Below are 17310 nucleotides of genomic sequence, written 5' to 3' on the forward strand. Positions count from 1 at the left end.
GGGCATTGCGCAGCATTTTGTTTCACGTTTATAATGGAGAGAAACATTTCCAAGGGTTGAAATAAAGAATAAAAAATCACATTTCAGTAAGCAGTGTTGGGTTTGGAGGGATGGAGGACAGCAGGGAGGGCAGATATAAATGAATGAGTGAAAAGAAAGAAGAATAAGTGTGGGAGAAGGCTAAACTTTGATAGATGACCAAGTACTGTATGTATTCCCCATGGCATCCTTTTCAAGAAGAAGCTATTGGCAACAGCTGCAAAAACCAGAGCCCAGTGCAGCAAGGTTTATTCATTTTTCACTGTTTTAGGTAGTAGGTTCCAAGACAATTCTTTTTCTGTAAGTTGCAATGCTTGTTTGGTTTCCAGCTGGCATAATCGGGATCTGTCAGAACGGGCAGTAGAGCAGCCTAGGGTAGCAGGGCTGTGTGGGGAACAGAGCTGAGAAATGAGACTCTTTGACAATTTTCAAAGTCCATATTAAATGTAAACTATTTACCTTAATGTGAACATACATAGGATGGTGAATAGATGGCCATGTAGCTTCACATCTCTTTAAAAACTTACTCAGAAGTCTGTTTCCAGACTCATTTACTGGAGCTGGACAAAATCAAGATGATACTTGGACCTACTGCTGTAGATTCAAGACCAGCTATTTGGTTTTATTTACTAGAACCACCCACTCCTATCTGCTTAAATCTGACTGCAATTGCACAGATGCTGTTTTCCTCAGAGACTGCCAAAATGCACCCAGCCCAGTCCATGGAAGGGAATTAAATTGCCATGCCTTAATTTGATTTAAGAACTTCCTTGCTTATTCTCTGAATCACAACTAGAGCACTGGAAATAGGTGACAGAAGGAAGTACTGTGGCTAAAACAACAGCTTTATAAAACCTTGAATTGTGAAGTTATATGAACATGACTGCTTACTAAAACAATTTTAAGTAGGATTTTCAGCCTCTTATAACACACTTGCATAGTCTCATAGAGCAAAATTAAAACTTTCTGATCTATGTAGATGCATAGCCCGTACTGTCCACAATGTACATGCTGTAAGGAGACATAACAATTCTGTCTCTAAGAGTGCCTAGCAATTTCTGAGAGCACAAGGCACTTCTCACCTCCTGTCTGAGAGTCCTCCTTTTTGGAGCAGCACTTCAAATCCATCCCACAGCAATGTGGAGGCCAGCGCAGCACTGGTAAGATGGACATGGTATCCCAAGCCAAAGTGCCAAAGCCATTTGGCACAAGGGACTTGCAGCTATTTTTGTCAGTGCTTGCCTGATGCAAGTGCCATGCCCCCAGCTTAGTGGGCCTACAGGGTCGGCCAACACGTGCCACCACAACAGCTGCCCTGTTCAAGGGTCAGCTGAGGCAGCCTAGACTCCTCCAGCCTCCCCACACACTAAGTGAGGCATTTACATCACATTCCTGGGCTGCACGGCTGTCTTTCCAAGTGCAAATTTGCACAGTACTGCACTAAGAAAATACTTTTCAAATCACATTTTCTAAGAAAGGGCACTTGGTTAACACTGTGAAGAAAGTCAGGTCCTCCTGTTCCCTGCCCCCATATAACAGGGTTATGCCAGCAGAGTCAGCTCATGAAAGGGCCACTGGAGCTGGCTATTATCAATACAATAATCAGAGCTGTCACTGCTTGGAAAACTGTGATCAAGTATGTGCAGCTGCTCACTTGAATAGCTTTCTCACTGAGGAAAGCTATCCATACCCATGATGAAAGTTCTCCAGGGAATAGACATGCCTTCTAAATTTAAGCTCTTCAAGTAAGACATTTCCACACCCCTTTCCAACAGACCATGCCACAGGGCCCATAACCTATCTCTGCCCTGCTCCGCCCTGTTATTTGCAATATTGATGTTCACATTACAGTATGTTTAAAAGTTGTAATAAATATTTATGTAATTAGAAAGTGGGCACTGTTCTTTCTGGATGGGCAACTGCTTTAGATTCCCTATTGTCTCAGGGTAAAACCTGTTTCACAGCACACTGAACTATTTCCCAGTGAGAAATCTACAGTCCAGTCCCCTGACCATGAATGAACCTGCAAATGATAATGGCCTATTCCAATCAGACCAAGAGAATACAGAATCAGAGGGCTCCAAAGAGTTTAGAGGATTTTACAGAACTAAGAATACTTTTCCATGGTTCAGAATTTCAATGCTTTGCTTTTTCCTCTGCATAACCTTTTGCCCAAATTTCAGGTACACCACATAATCGGATTTTTATTCCTCCACTGTGTACTGTTTAGGGTTTTGGGGCTCCTGAGAACTGTTTCCAGAGACTTTGTGTGCTGCTGCTTCTTGTTTTGCACCATTCTTTTGCAAGAATGTCTTAATTCTCGCACCATAAATGGCATCATAGCCATATATCAATGGATTGTCAGGTATATGCAGCCAGAGCTAATGAATTTAAGTGAGACTTGAAACAGCAAACATAGGAACACTGCCCCTAAATATCTACAATGCTCTAAATATCTACAATGTTTGGGGGTTAAAACCTTCTAAAGGGTAACAGCACGGCTTTTGTAATGTAGCGTCGAATTACTGTCATCCCATGCCTTACCCTCACTTCATCAGTAATACTTATTGTAAGGTTATTTCAGAGCTTCCTAGTGAGATGCACAAGCACACAGGGCATAATAGACCCTTTGAAAAAGAAAAACTCATCTTTTTTTTAGTAATAATTATATTAAACCAGCCATTTTTTCCATAAACTAATTGCCTTGTTGCTTGCCTGTGTTCTGTAGTCAGAAAGATAAGACTCCTGCAGAAACAGCAGGGTAAAAGAGAGTCCTCTGCTGCTTGAAGCAATTACCATGACATAAGAAAAAATAGATCCTCTGAGAAAAGTAAAAAGGGTCACAGCATTCTTGTCAAAAAACCTCATTTGTTGTAATAAAAAGATTTATTTAAACAAGGACTGCAGAAACTAAGCCAGGATAGGACAACTTTTCTTACCAGAGGTCACTGCAACTTATATTTACTGTGGTCATCTATGTCAGTAAGAACACTTAGAATCATCTGGTGAAAAAAGAAACTTCCACTTCTAATACAGTTTCAGATATGGCTTTTAGTGACATCTATCTCAATTATTCATTTGCTGGGACACAGGAACAAGATCTGTCCTCTGCCAAGCTTCTGCAGAGACAGTCCTGTTACTGACATCTTGACACAATGAAAGAAACACCAAAACATAGGTGGGTAAGTTTCAGGAACTTACACAGGTAGATGGGATACTTCTTTTTCCTATACTGGAAACTTCTGGATCCTATAAGCAATACATCCAGGGAGAGAGGGAAGAAGGGCAGAAGGGTGGCTGTCACAGTCATGACTGCTGCAACTGAGACCTCTGTCCACAAGGGCTGTTCATCTGGCATTTTGCTCAAACACAGTGTCACAGTATATCACCAGCTCTTTGCAAGACTCAGAGCTCTCTGGCTGTGCAACTTTGCATGGTTTTGACAAATATTTCTGACTCTATGCCTACATATGATCATCAGAGAAGTTGTTAACAACACTAAGATATCCTCTTAGTCAGCCCCAATGACACAACATTGTCACTGATGTAATACCATCTTCACCTCTTATCTCTGAGAACAGAGGTGTGAAAAACATACCACCTCTTCTTACAGAGAGTGTGATTAATTGAGAAATGCTTTTGTGAACATGGCACCATGTACTCCTCAGAGCTAGGTGCTTCAATATTGATTTTGATTGTTTGAGATTCCTTAATGAGCAAGTGGGTTTGATGTTTGCATTAATGTGTTATGGGAAGCAACAGAAAAATCCCAGCCTGCCTGGAGGTGAAAGTACACTAAAAGGTGTGTGTTGCAGAATCAGCTGTTCTCCAAAAAGCCAGACCCACAGTGAAGCTGTCGAGCTGCTTTGGGGCTGAGCACACATCTCAAAATAAAAGCCCACAAATACAAGCCAACCTTGGCATCAGTTTCTGAGAGTGAAAAAAATGGAAATACAGCAGCTACTGTACTTCCAGGTTCCACTTTCTTTGGTCAGATAAAACTTCTTAGATAGAGGAAAATGGGAAAAATCTTTGGAGTGATGCCAGACCTTGTCCCTGAAGGAACAAATCCTTTTGGGACAGACACCTAGTCCTTCTGGACTGACAAATGGCAATCTGGAAAGTCTGAGATGACACAACTGTCATTTGAAGACTCAAGGAAGATGGCAGGCTAAGTGACATTAATTTCTTTAATCTCACAGAAAACTAGAAACTGACCTTGAACTGCAGCAGGTGCCTTCAGTAGGAGCAATGATGGGTTTGATGCACAAGTGACTAAGGTGAAAGACATAGTGTTATCTGCTGATGAACTGAAATACTTTTGACTGTTGCAGGAATATTTTCCAACCCTGATTTCCCCATTAGGTCTTCTCACTGTGCCATGTAGTCTGAGGAATTTTATTGCTGAAGAACAGTTGTATTGTCCAGCTCCATTCCCTCTACTTTTGACCCTGTAGACCTGACCACCAAGCTGTGGTGGGTTGACCCTGGCTGACAACAGGTGCCCACCAAAGGTGCTCTATCCCTCCCCTCCTCAGCTGGGAAGTGTAAAGAAAATATAACACAAAGCTCATGGATTAAGAGTGGGTCAAGGAAGGGTCATCAGCAATTACCATCACAGGCAAAACAAGGCTCAGCTTGGGGAAATCCATTTAATTTAGCTGAGTCTTTTTCCCAGGCTTAGCTTCACTCCAAATTCTCCATCTCCTCCCTTGTAGTGGCATAGGGGGACAGGGAATGGGGTTATTAAATCATATGTCTCTACTGCTTCCTCCACCTCAGCAAGATGAATTCTCACAGTCTTCTCCTGTTAGTGGTCCCTCCAGTTAGTGGTCCCTCCGATGACACACAGTCCTCCATGAACTTCTCCAACATGGATCTTTCTCACAGGCTGCAGCTCTGTGAGAACTGCTCCTGCTTGGTTCCCTTCCAGAGGGTGCAGTGCTTCAGGAACAGACTGCTTCAGTGTGTTCTCCCATGGTGCCACAGTTCCTGACAAGACCCTGCTTCTGCATGGGCTTTCCACAAAGTTACAACATCCTTTGGGCTGCTCTGGCATGGGGTCTTCCACAAGCTGAAGTCAATACCTGCTCCACTGTGGACACTCTTGGGGGGACAGCCTGCAGGGGGACAGCCTGCAGCCTCATCATAGTCTTCGCCAGCGACAGTAGGGCAGCAGTATCTCTGCTCTGGTGCCTGCAGCACCTCATTCCCCACCTTCACTGACCTCGCTGTCTGCAGAGTTCTTTCACTCACATATTTTCATTCCTCTCTCCCAGCTGGTGTTGCACAGTGGGGTTTTTATACTCTTTCCTAATTATGCCGTCACATAGTTGCAACCAATGTTCCTGATGGACTCAGCTTTGCCCAGCAGTGGATGCATCTGAGAGCCAGCTGGAACTGGCACTGTCTGTTGGGAGCTGCTTCTGGCATCACCTCACAGGAGCAATCCCTGCAGTCCTCCCTTCTATCAAAACCTTGCTGCATAAACCAAACAACCCCAATACACCCCTGTTGTTAAGCTCTCCTTTATACCCGAAAGCTTGTTTGAAAAACATAATGGGCAGACATTATCCTCTTTTGGACAAGGTGAACTGGTGAGTGCTAAGCTTCATTTTCTTCACAACACTGCATGGAACAGGTGGTGTAAGATGTCTGCTACCAAAATTCATATTAACAGGTGACCTACCTCTGAGGGTATAATGGTGATTTTAACTGGTTCAGAACCTCAAGAGTTCAGAGGTCCTCTGGCATACTGCAAGTGGTGGTGGGAGTCACCATGTAATTCTCTGTGGTGTGCTGCTGCCCTTGGTCCTCTGCATATCTCTCTGGAAGAAGGCACCATGAACAGGTAAGAAGCACACTGACATGGTTGGCATATAGGTTTCTCATTCCAAGAGAATAGAAACACATGGATCAATACCAGGATAATAAAACTCTATATGCTTTTTTTCTCCCCATTTATTTTCTTGGCATTGCAGAACACTCTGCAGCTTCAAAGAGACTTGTCTCACACAGGGCAACCCCATTTATCACTGAGGATTTCGTTGTCTGTCTTAAAACTGCCCAAAGTCCTGAAAAATCATGTAAATTAAGAAAAACTCCAGTGTGACATTATCCACTAGATCCCAAACACATCATAAACTTTTGCTACAAATCAGCTTACAGTGGCTGGTTTGGTTGGGCTGTGTTGAGACCGGGACTCCTGCTGTGTGCCCATCTGCACTTTGAGCCTCTCTTCCCCTGGGCTGTGCCTTTCAGCAGCGCAGGCAGAGTTTAGCGCCCACTATGATTAGCTCTGTGATGGCGTTCACGGAACCCTCAGCTCAAAGGAAAGGCAAAAAAGGCAGCAAAGTTCCCTTCTAAAGTGTAAAACAGTTGCTTGTTTGACACAGTGCCACATGTGCCATATTACTGTCTGCTCTAATCTTTTGCTTCAGCTAAAACTGAAAATCCTAACCGGCACTGCCAGTGGCTTTCTGCTGGCAACCCTACCTCCTGTTGCACTGTCTCTGCTCACTTCTAGCTATGAGACTTGCTACCAGCCATTTTAGTACCAGTTCTACCCAGAGACTACCCATTTCCCACCAGACACACTGAAAAGAAACATTTTACTGCCCTAAGGTTTACCACCTCAGAAATTCAAAAGCTTCTCTGTCTGTCACTTAAGACTGTCCCAAATCTCTAAGGATCAAACCAAATAAATAACTAGAGACAGTGCTTTTTCCTCCCTCCTCCACAGCAAGAGACTAACAAATTCTAATAAATATGTGCATGACCAAGAAAAATGTTACACATTTTCTGCTGCATTTGGCTCTCAGGAATAAGCCCTAGTTAGCACAACAATATGGATGAGGTAGAAGAATACATTATTCAAACTATGATACTGCCATTTTCCAACAAGGCTGGCTGAATTCTTGATCTCTTGTCTCATCTTAGACCGGGCAAGCAACTGACCTGTGTAGCACTATTGAAACCATTGTTGGTTTTTGACATCTTTCATCTCCATTACTTCCCTACAGATAAATTCAAAGAGCTGTTTGTGCAACCACCTTTATTCTGTCCAGGTGGAATAAAGACAATTCTGAACTAGATAGGAAATATACTGTTTTTGAAACATGCTGTACAAGAAGAGTGCACACAGGACAAAGCATAAGTACATGCATAAGCATGCCTGGTTCTCAGCTCACGCTACAGCCTGGCATTGGTTTTCAAAGCTTCATTGGCTCCAAGCTGCTTCTGAGACGGGTTACATGATACATTACTAAGTAGTAAGAGTGCACAACTAGCCTTCCAGCCTCATTTCAGGCCTTCCTGCAGTGCTTTGTTCTCACATCCCACTCAATCTTTCCTGTTCCAAAGCTGATCCTAGCAGTGTAGGATATGCAGGACCAACATACATGAACAGCTCAAAGCATAAGGAATGAGCCCCACAGAGAGCACATCATTTCTGCAGTAATCCCAAGGGCCTCGTACTGCTCTGATACTGCCATTTCCCTTGGGAAGGCTCCAGTCTCTCTCCACTAGGGAATGGCAGAGCAAATGAATGTTTCCCACTCTGGACCTCTGGATTTGCTTTGCCTTGAAATCCTGCTCCATGAGGACAAGCTGGTTTCTAGCACCACATGTAGAAGTTCCCTACCAACACCAGGAAAAGAAAGTTCCCCATCCCTCAGCCCTGGGAATATAAGCTTTGTGTAACAGCAAAGCTCATATGCATGCTTCTCCAAATTGTCACTTACGATAAGAAACCTGCTCTGCAGACACATGAAGTATTTTGAGAGCAGAGGTTAAGGCTGCCTAGGCAATCTACAGGGCATCGTTGCAATTGTTGATGAATCCATTTACATTGAAGATATTATTCTGTTCAGCTACAAAGAGACTAGCTGTTCTGCGCTTCATGCAGCTCTGCTATCTTGGCTGTTTCCTGCACACTGAAAATGGTGGCAGCGTGACTACTGGGTACATTGCTCCATCAATTTACACATAGCCCAGTTTTCCTCTCCCTTCACTCCATGTGTCTGCACACCTTGGATTGTTAGAAGGTGTCAGGTACATGTATCACACAGATAGGGCCTGTACTCCCCACAGTAAAGAAAAAAATAGTTAGTACTCTGTAATATAATAACCAGAGCAAGGTATGCTGCAAGTATAGGGCATGACAATTGTCACACACGCATTTCATTTACCTATAAAACTCATTGTCTTGTGCCAGTCTGTGCATGAAAACCTTCAAGACATCTGTGCAGCAATTGGTTTCTCTGCCAACGTCCCAAACTCCTCATACACTAATAAAAAAAAGTTCAATCTTCTCCTCAAGCTGCATTGAATAAAATGTGACTGAAGAGACTTGAAGAAAACCACCAGCACAGGAGCATTTTAAAGCTCAGCTATAGTCTGAATGGAAGCTCTGAGCTTGAGTCAGCAGCAACAGAAACAGTTACTTCCTCAAGTCTCCTCTCCTCACAGATCTGATTTGTCAGATCTGTGGCCAAAGCTCTGGCTAATGCGCTAGTCTGCTACTGCTGTTGCCTTATGCCTTGTCTCCATGCTCTGATAGTTCCCTTACTTTTTTCATCCACGTGCGGTTCATGGTTCATTTTCTGTTTGCTGTCTTTTGCCCTATTTTATTCTGGTGGTGTTGCAGAACCTTGTGGTGTGCATCCCTTTTTCCAGTTCCTCTGTGCATGACCACAAAAGGACAGTGCAAAGCACAACTCTATTTTCTCAACCTTTGACATAGAAAAAAAAAGAGGAAATAAAATAGCAGGAGAGAGAAGGAGAAGATTAGTAAATGAGCATATGAACAACACATCTGGAACTACAATAATAGGTACACTGTCCCATAAATGTGATAAGCTACCACCAACTACATACTCTAGGTTTAACTCCTGCTCATATAATTAAGGTTCTTCATTATAACAATGAAGCATTTGGCAAAAGCTGCTCTGCAGAGAAATATTTCAGCTACTAAAACACTTAGATCTCTGGTGAAACATATCCTCACCTCTGACACTAGTGTCATATCCACAGATCATTATCTCATTTGAGTAAGCTTCTCTTGGGCCCCATCTACTGTAAGGGAGCTTCCTCAGGCTGGCAGGTCTCAGGAAGTGGTGCATATTGGGGTGGAAACTTAAGGGTGCCTTGATTACCCATACTCAATCTATGAGCTTTTCTTGAGTACTTAAGAAGTGGTTATACACTTGAGGAAAGATGCAAGGAAGTTTTAATGTTAAGAGTTCCCAAGTCCATGACACAGCACAGGGACTGACAAAGCAATAGAACTGTAGATAGTGCTTTTGCACTTGTACTTCAAGTATGCTCTGCAAAATACGGTGATTTCTTCAACCCCTGCCGACCTCTTCTGCAGGCAGTAGTGAAGGGAATGTGTCTGTTAGAAAACAACCTCCTAAGTATACATTCAATTATTTTCCTGTTTTTTCTTTTTGTGGTTTTCATTCCTTAGGTATGAGTTTTACTACGGATGAAGAAACAGCACACCAGCAGTATATCTCATAAGAACAAATAAATGAAGCACAATGTAGCAAGATCAGAGAACAGCTGTGAACTCAGCTGTAAGGCTGAGGGTTGTGTGGAGCCTGATTCCAGCTAAGAGAAAACAGGGACTAAATGCAGCCTGTAGCTGCTAACAACAAAATTTTCCAACCTTCACAATTAAAACCTATATATGAGGATTCAAACAAAAGGAAGTAAAAATGGACAAATGCCATCAGGGATAGTCAGGCTTCTCTAATTTCTTCTCTGTCATTCATATATGGGTGAACTGTTTTTAAATAGTTTTGTCATGATGAGCCAGGATTGAACAGCTCTGTGAAAAGTATACACTCATTGGCCAGTAGGTGATGAGACACACAAGGCACCATGTGCCTATATTTGGTATTCCTCCATTTGGGTTCTCTGTTCTTAAGATATTCTCCCTTTGTATTTAAGCTGTAGATCAAAATGAATCTGTCTATATACAATATGCATATATAAGCAAGCAATTGCTACCAAAAGGAACTTGGCTGCTGCAGTTTTGGAAAACATGCTGGGGCACCCATTCATTTCTTTTCCATGACTCATAACAATCAATGCAGTAAGAAAGAAATGCATGTGATCCACATACCCTCTGAGCTGTTGGTGCTCCCATAAACAGTGAATCCTAATTACAGTCACTTCTGAAAGTGTTGCACAGCTTTTGTGATGTTTTTGCAAGAATATGCTGACAAAAAAGTCTAATTATGTCAAAATAGGAGCCAGAGGGTCAGAAAAATAACTGCCTCCCAAGAATGTGAAAACTGTAGTTTTGGTTTGGTTTGCTTTTACCTTTCCTTGGAAGCTGTTGGGGTTTTTTTTTTACCCTTTCAGTACCAGTCTATGTATCTGTTTTAACAAATATCTACAAAGATAGTTATCAGTCTTGCTAAATTAAGTAAATCAGTACCATGTGCAAACATGAATACTGTAATGTTGGCTTTAAATTAACAGCAGATTAGGAAGGGACAGTTATTTTGAAGTGAAACTTGGCGACTGTTTCTTGTTGACATTTTTGGGGACTTTGGAGGAAGAAGTGTAGGACAAAGATTGAGAGGAGCCGAGTCAGGTCAGGTCATTCTGACGTCTTCTGTGTTTTTCCACTCTTCCTTTCTTAGAAGTATACCCAAAATACAAGAGCATAGTGTCCTCAGCTAGTAATCGGGTTGGTACATTTCTGAAGTCTCTGCTCAACTATAGATCTTTCTTAACTGCTCAAGCCAACTAAACTTCCTAACAATGTCAGAGGAGTAGCCTGCCATCCTGACTTAGAAGCATGAATTACATGCATTCCCTCAAGGATAACCAGCGAGCAATGGAACAGAGAAGTGTATTAGCAGCAGTCTTCAGACTACATCTGCAATGTCATGCTTGTTAAATAATTAATATACTTAAAATTACTTTCAAGGAAGAAAAAGGGCCTTAGGATATCTACAAATTCATCCATGTAGTACCCTGGACTAAATTTTTTTTTTTTTTTTTGGTATTAGAATCATGCCTAGAGTCTCCAGCTTTGTCTGAGAACACCATTTTCAATAGGCTCTGTATAGTCAGTGTAAGCTCTCCGGGGAAATCTGAACCCAAAACAAGAGATACGGTGTAATTTCTGGGAGTCAGATAAAAAACACAAAGAATCTCCCTTTTTCAACCCCAAAAATATAATGCCTTCAGGTTGTGGCATAATTTCCTGTGAAGGAGGTAACAGGCCAAATTGGGAAGTATTTATGCAGAAACAGTTTGTGATTTTCTTCCATCAGTCCTAAAAATATGTCAAAACCTTTGCTTTGTGCTTCCTTTGCATTCTATTAGAGAATATAACCACTGCCCACAGTGAACAGTAATTGCTGGATGAATAGCTTTAACATCACCATAGCTTTTTCTCCAGGTGATAGGTGAGCCAGTCCAAGCTTTGAACTGGCATTAATCTAGTTCTCTTTTTTTCCATAAGCCAACTTACAGTAATGAAAGAAATGCAAGCCAGATGGCTCAGTACATTGTAGGTGGCATCTGATGTAATTAAATGCTAGTTTAAAGGAAAACCACAGTGGTTTCTCTATAATTTCTCCTACAAATAGATCTTGGGAATCCTTCCCAATGAAAAAACATTCCTTCGAAGAAAGCAACTAAAAAAATAGGAGTTAGATGAGGCAATGTCCATTCTAATGTGCTTTCTCATCTGAAGATAACCTGCATTCTTCAAAAATATTATCTGCTCATATCTGCTAGATACGACGTACATTCCACTCACAGTTTCCTCACGTTTCATTTCCTTATTTTACTACACAATGGTGTTAGAATAACCTCATAGCAAACAAGACAAATCTACTTTTTCTTCTTTCTTGTCCCCTTACTGCATCAAGAGATCCAGTGTGTCATGTTTCTCTTGTTCAGAGGCATCAAAGCTTTTCTGCCCTTCCAATCCCTTTGCTAAAGAAAAAAGTGATTTTTGCCTAGCTCAGGTAGAGCCATCCATGCAGAAAGGGTATCAGTAAGGAATTTTTTCTAGAAGAAGACTAAATAAGGTAAACTGATATTTCATGAGCCCAAGTCCTAAGGCTGAAGAAAGGCTCAACAAACACTCATATGTAGCTTTTACTCAAATAATGGAGTGTATGTATAGAAAGGCAGAAAAACATTCACTTAGTAAAGGTTTTTTTTGTTTAGTAACTTAAGTCAGCTGTTCTTTTGACTGGCAAGTTTTTCATGGGCTGAAGCAAGCCTGCCTAATGCTAGACCTCTCAGTCAGCAAAAAAATGCTACTGCAAACAAGATATTTAATTACTCCCATGTATGCAAAGAGATATTTTCCATGCCTGTAAATAATGCTAGATGAAAGCACACTGTGTAGGTTCCTGAAACACAAGAGCTTCTCCATATTTTCAAATACATGTCTGACAATACACAAATGCATGCAGAAATGTACACATTTCAGATTTGTCAAGAAAATCTTTTGCAACTTACCAAGGGAGAAAAGGCCATGAATGTAATCATAATTTGTTCCAAAGCAGTATATTAGATAGTTCACAAATCTTGCATATTCATTATAGCAGTTTTCTTTCAAATCTGTAAGATTAGAAAGGAAAAAGCAAAAACAAACAAACAAAACACCCTAAATGAAACCAAAACAAAAACCCAAAGCCAAACAATTTGTTCTCTAATTTTATTAGACAAAATTCAGAAGTTATTGAAAAATGTGAATTTAAGAACATCAAGAAAACTGTTATAAATCTGGAGATATATTAAATCACAAGATTAGTTGCATTATTAGCAGGAATCGATCCTGTGGCATTGGATGAAGAAAGAAAATGTGAGGAACCAGCTTTCTGGGGGTCTGATTCCTATGTTGCAGTAAAGTACAAAAAAGGACACGGATTAGAGAATCCAAGCAAAAATGCAATTGTTTATCTTGATGGACAAAGATAACAATATTCTGGGCTAAAATCATGCTCACCAGTGATAGAATAATGTCATTGTCCCACCAAAATATGTCCTTTCTTACTGTGAATTCCCAGAAGAACTGTTCAAAACTGAGCACTGAATTTTAGCATGGAAGATTAAAATGGGGAAATTAAATATGTTTCACCCACAACCATTCACTTTTGTTACCACATTTATTGTCTTCCAAGAAATGAGATATGATTTTTGACAATAAATTTTTCAATTGCCCTGAGCAGAAATTTCTGATAGTGAATGCAGCAGATCCTTTTTTTCTCCGCACACAGACCATATCCAAGGAAATCTTATACAACAGAATTAAATCTGTTTTCCATTTTGGTAACCAAATATGACACATCTAAGAACAAGCAGAAAGTGATGATTTAATGAACTATTAAGGAGGGAACAGGAAACAGGTTTACTCCACGCAGGTCAAAGCTACAGAGCAAGTTCAGCAGGTAGCAAGAATTACCTCTTCTGTGTAGAGTTATTGAAAAATAAGGTGCATCACAGCATGGAACATGTATTGAAAACATTTTCCCATGTGGTTATTGCTCTGAAGCAGAGAAATTCTACAGACAGAAAATTGGGTAAGTCTTTAAAGGAAGTGTAAATGCAGATTTAAAAAGCATCTGACTTAAAGCATCAGTTTGTCTTTGGATGGACCACAAGGTTTTTTTTCCTCCTTTGTGCTTCTTGATTAAAGAATCTGGCCTAGCATGAGGCAGAAAGCTTGGAAACAAAGAGGGGAACTTTGCATCTCAACATGAATATATTTAGTCCCCTAACAGTTTATGGTTTCTGCTTCATGGTGTTAAAAGCAACCAAAGTTAATAATCCATACAGAATGAGGAAGATAAATTTAAAGAAAAATACTTAAACTATATTTTGCAGTTTTGAAAAAGAACATCCTGGAATCTTGTAAGAGAAATCAAAATATGATTCTTTAATGAAAGACAGAAGAAATTCTGAAAGCATTACTGTGTTCTCTGGTGTATAGTAAGAGCACAAAATATAGGCTTGGTATTAGTCACACTGTCCTTTTTTTGCCTGAATGTACCATCAAGGGGCTGCCTGGATCATCATTATATATACCTTTCCAAAAGCATACACATTTCAAACATTCCAGGAGAAATTGAGACACTGACAGGGTGACAGGAAGGCTCTTGCCAAGCAACAGCTGGAAAAGATATGCCAGAAATAATGGGAGAACTACAGGAGCAGCAAATTACTGTGCAGAAGGAGCCAGTTGTTTGGCATGGGAAAAGACAAGCGGCAGCAGGAGCAAAGCAACAGAATGAGATGTCTGCCCAAGCAAACCCTTTTACTTTCAGTTCCCTTTTTTGACACAGATCATTCACTCTCTTTTGACTTCTGAACATCTCTGCTACTCAAATACCCTCTCCTAAATAATTCTGAGGAAGTAAACCTCACAGAACTGAAGTTTGTTGGCCTCAGGCATCAGAGTGATAAAAGCTACAAAATATATTGTCACACCATTTAGAATTATACAGTCACAAGCCCCAGGGGTTTTTGCATTAGAGATTTCCTGCTGGCAGTAAATCTCAAAATACTAAATAGTGAGAGTCCTCTGCTGACACAGGAATTGAAAAAAATTGGGGATGCTTCTGTAAGGCCTTTGACTTACTGATCTCAACATACTTGTGTCTTACAAATATAAACCTGTGAGAGATTACTCTAGTTTTCCTGGATTGTCAAACCAGTCACAAATTTCCAATTAACCTACTGACCTAGCACTTGCAGATAGGTTTGAAATGCTGATCAGATAGAGGCTTTGTCCAAGACAGTAAAGACTTACCTTGTGGGACCACATATAGTGTTAGTGCTAACACATATAACACTCATTCCTTGTAGAGATAAATCAAAACTCTAGGCAGCACTGTGAGCTAAGAAGGCCTGTAACTTAGCTATTGTATCTTAAACTGCACATCCTGGTTAATTTTTGTGGTAATTCCACATGACAAAATTGTTTCCTGCCAACAAATGTGGAGTAAGCACTATTCTATCCTAAATACTTAGCCACCAACAAAAGAAATTGACAACATACTGAATTAACCTGGCAATGGTTTGCTCAACAGGTGTAAAATCCCCCTCTTCCCCTGACTTGTCTGTAACCCATTTTTTTATAATTTCATTATTAGCTATTTCTAGGTTATGCAGAAATTTTTTTTTCTCATAAGTATTTGCATAAAATGTGGCACCTTCATAACCTATATAGTGTGAAGCAGCAATTAAAAAGGCCATTGTGTCTAGTTGACATACATGCAAAGTCATGAATTGCTTGTGTTTATCCTCAATTATATATAAGCACAATGCCCTGCCATGCAGGCCTGTGGCAAGCACATCTACAACACAGGCCAGATAACAAGTCCCAGAAAAAGGGCATATCTCTGTAAAAGCATCTCAGTTTTGACATAATAGACAAACTTCCCAGATACACAGGTTATAGGAATCTGGCAGAGGACCCTATAGCAAAGCTTTTCTGTATTGACCAGGGCTCAAGATCTCAGGAGTAAAGTCAACTTGCTTAAGAAAATAAAAAGTTTTTACAGAATTTCAGACACTTCTAAAAATCAAGTTGCTCTTTTTTTTTCCTCTCCTTTTTTTAATTAGCATACAGTGATATGATTTTTTCAGTGTGCTTTGGGTTTTTTTATCTATATCTTCAGGTCCATGCAGATTTATGTACTGATGATGAGAAGTTTAACATTGAAATCCTAAAGATGGTGTTCAAACACACAGTTTCTGAGTTCAATATTCTAGTTTAACACCTACAAGCCACCTGTGAATGGGCCTAGGAAGATTAACAATGTATTCTGCAGAACAGCGGACTAGTGACACAAATTGCTAAACTTCTGGGACAGTTTATCCTTGAGACAAATTATGGAGTTCACATGCTGTCTAGACAGACATTACTAAACTGTATTTGCAGTAGGCTCAGCTGCAGGCACAGAAGCACCTCCTGTTCCCCATAATCACCATTGTCCCCTGCCCTGCTGCTGGCTACAGTGACAGAGCAAAGTTTTGCTCTGTCAAATTTTGCCAAGTTTTGCTTCCTGGCAAAACTAAAGCCAGCAGCTCCTGCCTCCCTGTCCCCTGGCATCTTTGCCCTGTCATGTCCTCACTGAGTTTTGTTGGTTGTGAAGTTGGTGAGACTGCTTCTAAAGCCACAATTGACAAAACCAAGGAACTGACTAAGGTTAAAATTAACTCTTAAAAAAGCAAAATTAACACTTAAATAAGCTTAAAATTAACTCTTAAATAAGCAATAAAAAACCAGTAGATTTGCTCTGGAGTCAGCTATCCATGGACCCATCACTTCTACAGTGAGGATGGCATATTCTTTACAGTCCTACCACTGCTTCCAGCCTGACATGTATAAACTGCTGATGACCTTAGCTTATATTATGAGCTAAGGAGAATAGGAAGAAGATATACATGTTTGCACTGCATGCTACTGCAGTGTTGGGGCCAACAGCCTGTGGGGAAGGCTTGAGGAAGGAAGAGAAATCAACCACTGGAGCTGAAGTTCCTTGTGATGGTGAGTCAACATTCTTGAGCTTCAAGTAGCAGAGTGCATCTGGTTCCATTTTTTACATGTTTATTTTTCCTTTTTAGAACTAGTAGTATTAAAATGAAATTTCAAATTCTGGAGTTCAGTTTTGTGGTAAGGGCTTGCCTAGAAGGCCAAGGAAACTTGTTCAGTAACTTAAGCAGGAGTCTGTAGTTTGTCACCAGAGGACACAAGGAAAAACGACGCACCACATCTTTGGTCACCATGAAGAGACTAATTTATCTTTTCTGACTCCAATCATTTATAGTTCTCAAAAGGTGCCAGTGGATTGGAAGGTGAACATGCCACCTCTCCGACGACACTGGACAAACTACCAGTCTATCAAATTTCTCTGCCTCTATGAAAGAATGCAAAACAATAGGTTGTTTACAGAAAGTTGTGTGAGAAAGTTCTCTACAAGAATGTAAATTCAGAAGGCTTTAGAAAATCCTAAGAAATCAGGGCGACAGTAGTTGGTTGTTTCTGCAAATATTTTATTTCCTGCCACTTCAGAATAATTCTAATTTGGCACTGTGTAGTTTTTGCCAGACTTTTCCTTTAGAACAATGAGATCAAATTTATCCTAAGCCCCTCAGTTGTGGTTCTGTTCCAGTTTCAATACATTCAATAATAATCAAGTAATTATTCTTTCTCGCTCTCATGACTAATCAGGAATCCTTTTTTTCTAATGATTACCTTTACATTAGAGACTGTGGTCACTTATA

The sequence above is a fragment of the Anomalospiza imberbis genome, chromosome Z (genome assembly GCF_031753505.1).
Source record: "Anomalospiza imberbis isolate Cuckoo-Finch-1a 21T00152 chromosome Z, ASM3175350v1, whole genome shotgun sequence".
Lineage (NCBI taxonomy): Eukaryota > Metazoa > Chordata > Aves > Passeriformes > Viduidae > Anomalospiza > Anomalospiza imberbis.